This window comes from Juglans microcarpa x Juglans regia, chromosome 4S, assembly GCF_004785595.1.
Source record: "Juglans microcarpa x Juglans regia isolate MS1-56 chromosome 4S, Jm3101_v1.0, whole genome shotgun sequence".
Taxonomy (NCBI): Eukaryota; Viridiplantae; Streptophyta; class Magnoliopsida; order Fagales; family Juglandaceae; genus Juglans; species Juglans microcarpa x Juglans regia.
Window position 1 is genome coordinate 27,048,435 of NC_054601.1, and position 8,364 is coordinate 27,056,798.

Sequence of the window (8,364 nt, forward strand, 5' to 3'; positions counted from 1 at the left end):
TCCAACTATTAATCATTAGACTGTTGTCAAATGAATTCTTCGCTATCTCAAGGTTATTTTTGCTTTTGGTGTGCTCATTCATCCCAATAGAAATCCTTTCTTGTAAGCCTTTTTCTAAATGCAGATTAAGATGTATGTTCAGATGATTGTAAATCAACTAGTGGGTATTTAATATCCTATGGCACTAACCTTATCTAATGGAGTTATCGCAAACAACGCATTGTCGCTCGCTTCAACACCAAAGCTGAATACAAAGCCTTAGCCAATTCTACTGCCGAACTCATTCGGATCTAGTGTCTTCTCAAGGAACTTGGCATTTTTCTCCATCAACCTCCCACTTTGCGGTGTGACAATATTAGGATCACTTATTTTTCAGTAAATTCAATTTTTCATGTCTGTTGACTTTCATTTCATGTGTAAAAGAGTAGCTCACAGGCGCCTAAAAGTTCAGTTCATCTATGAGAAAGATCAACCTGCAGACTTTCTCACTAAACCGCTAGTTGCACCGAAATTTGCTCTTCTTCAAAACGAGTTCATTGTCTGTCCCATCCTGATGAGCTTGAGGAGGCATGATAGAGTTTCCATAATCACAAATTCGGTCAATCCCAGAGATCATGTTAAGGCTGACAATCCCTGAGATCGAGCACTGAAGATCAAGTCCTTGAGAGTGCCAGCACGTCGTCCATAACTTGTTTTCCTCTTTCCTTGTACAAATCCGTAAATTTAGCTAGCTGTGTATATATTTCTATACTCAATGTACATGTACTGTGTGGGAAAATATCAATAAAATAATACCATTTTAGACATGAATAAAGTAAATACTTGAAAGTTCAATGAAACGGTAGGCCAAAAAGCCTAATCACCATTTTAATCCTTGAAATTTTCTGAATGTCCTTTAGGAGAGCTTTGTCTACTTGAGGGGTTTCACCTTCATTCTAACAGTATTTTCCTTAATTCTAACAGTATTTTCATTGTTATAAAGACCTCCAAAAAAAGCGGATCTTCATTTTTTAAGACCTTTTATATATAGATGAACATGATACATCTAGGGCAGCAGAGGTTCTATAACAATGTGAACAAGAAAATTAGACTAACAAGACGGAGTTTTCCAGCATTTTCCGGCCTTGGTGCCATCTCTATTAATGCAGCAGCCGCTGCAGCACCAGATGAAATCCCCACCTGCAGAGAACTTGCTACCACATTCAGCAAAGAAATGGAATATTGTAAGAATGAAACATAAGAAATTACATCAAATAGGAGTTTGTGGCAGTGAAGGCCTCCATTCACACGGCAAAGTTTCCTTTTTTTTTTTGATAAATAATACCATATCAAAGTTTCCCTACTGTTGGATGCAATCCTAACTATAGGAGTTTTCTTGTTTTCGATTAATTACTTGGATCTTCAGCTTGCTGCAAATTTAGCATTGATGAAACTAGTTGTGGTTGATCAAAGTTTCCCTTCCATGCCATCCATTCAAAACGAATGAAGACTCACATCAACAGATAAATGCAACAACAACAAAAGTATGCTTCATATGCTCCTTAAAAAGTCGAAAGCTCGGACAATTTAAAGGCTCTGCAATCCCCAATTATGCTTTCGTCAGGCTTGGGTTTTTCGGCTATCAAAACAATCATTCAAGCAATTATTAATTCAGATTTATTCTAGTGAACCATGAGATGCTATCCTAACAGTAGGGCCGTATCAAGTGAGGAGATGGCTGCTAATCAGGCATGAGACGGGAAACATGACTTTTGACTGAGGTGCTATTGAATATACAGGGCACTTATACCTTATATACTATCTAATGTATAGATGTCTGAAATAATGAGAAAATTCTCTTATGGTTTGCTTACAGTATGAGCAAAACCTAAAATAGAAGCTTAAAAAGAAAAGAAGACCTAAACTAGCAAGGTAGGACATATAATATCGTCACAAGAATAAACTTTGATTAGTACAAGTTTCTTAGAACATTTTAATGTCATCATTTTCTAGATATCCAAGCCTCAAGAAAAATCAAAATTCAAGGTTGCATAGCTTGTGAAATTGTTCCAGCATTTGATCTTTCAAGGATCATCCCAATTCTCCTTTTTGTTGAATTTATATGAGATCCTTCAGTTTTCATCGCTGACCACCCACTCTCTATTTCAGACATTGGTACGATCTCTTTATCTGTGTGTGTGTGTGTGTTTTCATCTTGCTGCACGTTTCAATACTTATTTTCTTCTTTAATCCTGATGTAGTGGAACTCTTGCAAATGCTTAAGGAAATAGAGATCTTACCGATGTGAAGAGACAAACACTGCTAAGTAAGAGTCTTCAGGTAAGGTAAAATATAGCACTCGTACTGGAAAATTGTCTTGGCCTGCTTGGAGATGAGCTCGCACAAGTCCCACATGGAGAAAACATATAGAAAGATACGCGAGCAGGGAATGTAAATAGGAAGCAAGGAGCCCATTTCAAATTACTTACCTGGACGGGGTCAATGGGTGATCAAGAAGGCCCATGGCCTAGGCTAGTGACCTCCATTGCACTCAGGAGGGGTGCTCGCCTAAGGTCTCCCCAATGTGGGAGAGCCTACGTCATAATTTGTGGTAGTGGGGGCCTGCGTTCGCGCGGCCCCTACCAAACATTCAAAACAAGTTTTCCCGAGTTGTCAAGCAATTGCTCACTTGTACAAGCGTTGGTTGCAGTTCTTGGACTTGTTCTTTCGGCGATGTTGCTCCCTGTTCAATTCTTAGTTGTTAATTTAGGCATCATTTATTTTACAACACATTTAATTATTATAATTTTTTTAATTATTATGTAAAATAAAATAAAATTTTCAAATTTTTTAATAAAAAAAATATTAAAAAAATTTATTCTAGCAATAATTTATTTAATTTTTAATTTTAATTTCAACTAAAAACGAAGTCTTAATGTTGGTAAATTGAAAATCAATCTTTTGCTAATCCTAAAATTTCATTGTTCTGGGTTGGAGGTGGCAAATTATCAAACAAAAATGCAAGGGATGGATGAGAGGTTGTGATTGATCCTATTTGGATTCAGCCATCTCATCTTATCTCATCAAATTAAATTTTAATTAAAAATTTTATTATTATTTATAAACTATTTCAATTTATTTAATCTCATATTTAAATCTCTGTAGCTGAAACCAGGTGGGCGGTTGGGCAGGCGGGGCAGAGTTGGTGTCGAAAACATCGAGGACTTTTAGCCTGACACTTTCGTAGCGAGCATACAATTTTTGCTACATGTAAAGTGGGTACCAATGCCAAACTACCCAACAAAAAAGTCGTTTCATGTTCGAACTTAAGCAAATATCCCACATTGAACGAATATAAAAGGAGGGGAGGTGGGAGTATTCTATAAGAGGAAAACAAGGACGGCTATTTAAACTTACATACCTGGACGGGGTCAATGGGTGATCAAGAAGGCCCATGGCCTAGGTGGGTGGCCTCCATTGCACCTAGGTGGTGCACCCGCCTAACATCTTCCTTTGCGGAGATTGTACGTCATAATTTCTGGTTGCGGGGGCTGTGTTCGCGCGGCCCCTGTTTAATTCTATTTCTAAAACTTTCGCTTTGTTGTCTGCCTCTCTTTTGTGCATATTTTTTATTCATTTATTTATATTATTTACACTTCGAATTTGGGAATGTTCGTGGATGTTTCGATTTTGGTTATATACAATTAAATCATTTTATTTTATATAATTTTTATAATTTTTATATAAAATATAATAAATAATTTAATTTTTTTTAAATTTTAAAATAAAAATAATATTAAAAATTTTAATTATAATAATATTTTATTCAATTTTTAAAAATATTTTTAATTACTAAATGAGACTTTAATATTTTCTTCTAATGATTTGATAAGTCTGGTCCGGTTTGTATTCTCAATTCATTTCAATTCATTTATTACTATTTAGTAACTTTAACTCATAAATTTCATTATTATTCACAACTCATCTCAACTCGTTTTTTCGTAAAAATACAATTACAGTCTATTTTGTAAAGAAATAAAACATAAAAAATGTTTCTACTTTTTTAATAATAAGTTTACTTATCTATTTGGGTTTACACATTACTTTATGAGAGATTTTTTGTTATAACATTTTGGGACTTTGTCCAAACATCAAAGGGTATAACTCTATTAATTTGTTAGGTTTGACAAACATAGGACCCAATAGAAATAACGATTTTTAAAGAGTCTGCATCTATCTAAAATCGGAGCGACGAACAATAGAATTCTTGATGGAAGGGTAATTGATTAGAAATCGATGTGTATATAAAATCTCAGTTATACAGATGAGATGAGATTAAATAAAATTTAAAAATTAAATAAAATAATATTTTTTATTTTAAAATTTAAAAAAATTAAATTATTTATAATATTTTAAATATTAATGTAAAAAAGTTACAATCATTCTACAACATGATCTTGATAATCATTTAGTACTGCAAAGGGATTAAAGACCATAAATCTTGTTCGATGGCATGAAATCGCGTTCTTCCAAGTCACCAGACATCACACCTATCATTATCCTTTTGTTTTATTAAATCCAGAATTTGCAACAGAAGCGACGGAAATGAAAAAAAAAAAAAAAGAACAAGAAAATAAATTGACGACAATGTTTTGAGAAGAACCGGAGGATCGTGATCTTTGATTTATTATTATGATGCCACGTGGTTAGAGACGAGAGACAGCAAAAAAGAGTCCCATATCGAGAAAGAGAGAAAAGATGAGACGAAAGAAAGGGTATAAAACGGAACATTGGTGCGCCATTAGAACATACTTACCTGGACGGGGTCGATGGGTGATCAAGAAGGCCCATGGCCTAGGCTGGTGACCTCCATTGCACACAGGAGGGGTGCCCGCCTAAGGTCTCCCCAAGTGGGAGAGCCTACGTCATAATTTGTGGCAGTGGGGGCCTGCGTTCGCGCGGCCCCTGCCTATCTCTTTTAAACCAACGTTTACTTTTCCAGAGCCTAATTTTCACATCTTTATTAGATCTACAGTCTTCTACTCATCATCTTGCATACAGTATTTATTTATTTAGTTCTTTTTAGTTTTATTTAACTTTAATTAATTGAGTTCTAGTTACATCACATATTTTGTAAGAAAAAAAAATTAAAAATTCAAAAATCATGTTGTGAAATTTTCTTTATATTATCATAGAACTCATAGTAAATATATGAAAGAGTATGGATACACAACATATTTCACAATAATATTGTAATATAAGAGTATTTTTATAAAATAATATTACTTTTATAAAATTACTTCTCATTTAATATATTGATGTGAAATGTGTTAGTGAAAAATGTTATATATAAATCAATTGGGTCAGACTCCAGGAATGTGTCATACATGAGAAAAGTTAAAAGCGCTGATAATTGAAATTTATTGCTGCTTGCAGCAAAACATTTTTATTGCGTTAAAATTGTCAATATGGAGATTTCAGAGAGAGAACTTGCTAGAAAGACCAATTTCACACTTGCGACAATGAGTTTCCCAGCATTTTTCAGGCCTCTTTGCTAGCTTAATTGCAGCAGTACCAGATGATATCCCTAACTGCAATAAATTCCAACATAAAAGCAATTAGCAATCACAAACTTTAAGAACAGGTCGAGTAGTGATATATTTGTGTAAAAAAGGAAATGGAGAAGACATTGATTAAACATCACTCTTGCAGATGTGAGCTTCTATATACCAGCAAACCTTTCTTTCAGTGCAAGATGCTTAGCCGTTTCAATAGCTTCTTCACTTGATATCTGCAAGATTAGCATGATGTCTGAGGGACAAGGAAAGAAGATAGGCAATAAAATCATATAAAGAGAGTGAAAAAAAAAACATATAATTGCTTTCATGAACACATTGTCCAATACATCATCATAACCAAACTCATGTAACTGCATAATGACTAAAAGCAATGAGATCAAAACTTGACAAACTTTTTGAGTGTAGATATTCCATAGTAATTGACGGCTTAGAGCACTAGCATTGGATTCAAACGAGTCCAATCTTTAAAATTTGATGATTTTAACTTTAAAATTCTGTCATTGGATTCACCATATGCTTAAATGTCAAGCTTTTAGTTACACTACATTCCCCTTTATCTTCAAATTTGCAGACTCACTATTCATACTTTATAACCATTATTTTATTTACTTAAATTATTGTTTTCCAATTTTGAACCACAATATATTTAAGTTAGAAAATAATAATTTAAGTATCAAATTAAATTATTAATTAACATATAGTTAGTGTAATTGTAAAATATGAAAAAAATAAATTAAAAATATTATTATTAACAAAATAAAATTATATTATTATTTTGACCAATAACTAATCCAATGTGGGGTTATGGATAGAGAGATTTTGGATTTATGAAAAATATATACTTTCATCAAATTTTAAAGATGAAAATAATGAATCCAATGCTAATGTTTTAGATCATTTACAACTTGATTGTTGATAGGAATCCCACATATGCAAGCAAAAGAGTAAGTGCATGTTTGAGATTACTGTAAGAAATATAACTTATAGTTTTAGAGTTTATAGCTTATACTTAAATAATAAGTTCTACAATTAAAAAAATATTTACCATTTGGTAACCATATGTTTAAAGCACTAACACATTATGTTAGTTTGGAAATAAATTAAAAAAGTATTTTTTTAGGTAGAAATGATAATTATTTGAATTTTTAAAGATTATGATCATATTTTTAAAAATTTGAAAGTTGTATGAGAATTTTCATCCATTTGACAGTCTTTTTAAAATTCGAATTACGTTTTGCATTATTCGAAAAAACACGTTAGAGAAAAAATATTAAAATGATGTTTTTTCTCAAATGTATTTTTAGCTTATTTGAGGTTAGAAAATACTTTAATATGTAACACTCAAAATAATCTAATTTTTCTTATTAAAAGGCTTTTAAAATTATTTAGTCACTTTTTAAATCTCCTATCGCAACCTCTAACAGGTCCTAAACCATGAAGTTGCCACGCTGTGCAAATCTTAAAGAATAATTACATGCTTTGGATATCACTTCACACGACTAAAAAGGGTAAAATATTCCAATGTACATCTCTCCAATTTTTTTTCTTAATAATAGCACAATTAGGAATACATAACTCCACATGCTAATTAAAAAGATATCCCGAGTTATGAGACTCAATTGACTAACTTCATTAAGTAAATTGACCTCCAACATCGATTCCATTCCTTAGACTTTATGTTGGCCTTGTGATTTACAAGCATGCAGTTATTCAAGTTTTAAATATAAAATTACACAACAGGCCGAAATAGAAGAAAGAGCCATTCCCAGTTCACGATAGCTCTTTCGAGCCTCGACGATGCAGTTAGAAGCCCATGATGATGGTTTGGGGGCGTCAATACAATACTCGTACATACATCTATATTAATAAATAAAAAAAATATAAAAAATATAAATAGAGAACGAGATATACATAATTATGTAGTTTGACACATAGTTTACGTCCACAGGTCGTTTAGAGGTCAAATTCACTATAATTAAAGTATTTTATAATCTCTTATGATATCTTATACCTCATTGTACAATGAGATTTGATGACACCTTTTTGTCCCAAGAAGATGGTTTGTGGAATCTCCTCGTCATAAGGTTGAAACACGATGATGCTCATAACCTGTTTTCGACTGATTATTAATAATTATGACTTGTTTGCTACAACATTGGCTAATATATATCCTATTGAGTAGCGTAATTTTTGCGGAGACCGATGATCTACCGATAGAATGTATCGATATATGCATTTTTTTAATTTAATTTTATTTAAATATTGAGAAGTATATTTCTTAATGTTTAAGAAAAAAATTCCAATTCAGTGCATTTTCGTGTTTAAGAAAGAAAGAACGAACAAAAAAAGAAAAAAAAGAAAAAAAAAAAAAAAAGAGTGATGTACCGGTGCAGTCCATCGGTAGACCCATCGGTCTACGTAGCTTTTTCGCTTTTCAAGTAATGAGAAGATTATTTGATAATTTTTAAAATTCGTTTATTTTTAGAAATGAGATGAAATGAAATTAAAGTTAAAAAATTGAATAAAAATTTATTAGAATATATTTTTTAATATTATTTTTATTTTAAAATTTAAAAATATTAAATTGTTTATTTTATTTTGTATTGAAAATTTAGAAAATTGTAGAGATGAGATGAGATGAAATATTTTTGAAAACAAACTAGGTTAGTCTTTTTCATTTCATTAATTTTTAATGTAATATCAAATAATTAGTAAACAAATAAAAAAAAAAGGAAATAATCTATCATCATGTAAGGCATAATCAATAAATAATAATAGAATAAATAATGATTTAAGGAATGATGAA

The 8,364-nt window shown here is 31.8% G+C and overlaps 3 non-coding genes across 3 annotated transcripts; all 3 read left to right on the forward strand.

The window, feature by feature from the left end:
• Positions 1-2,460: 2,460 nt before the first annotated feature.
• Positions 2,461-2,622, forward strand: LOC121263941. Its single transcript, XR_005940420.1, has one exon. It is a non-coding gene; the product is annotated as a U1 spliceosomal RNA (small nuclear RNA).
• Positions 2,623-3,392: 770 nt separating this feature from the next.
• On the forward strand, positions 3,393-3,550 carry LOC121263901. Its single transcript, XR_005940385.1, has one exon. It is a non-coding gene; the product is annotated as a U1 spliceosomal RNA (small nuclear RNA).
• A 1,237-nt stretch (positions 3,551-4,787) lies between these two features.
• LOC121263896 lies at positions 4,788-4,948 on the forward strand. The gene has a single exon (XR_005940382.1). It is a non-coding gene; the product is annotated as a U1 spliceosomal RNA (small nuclear RNA).
• Positions 4,949-8,364: the final 3,416 nt, after the last annotated feature.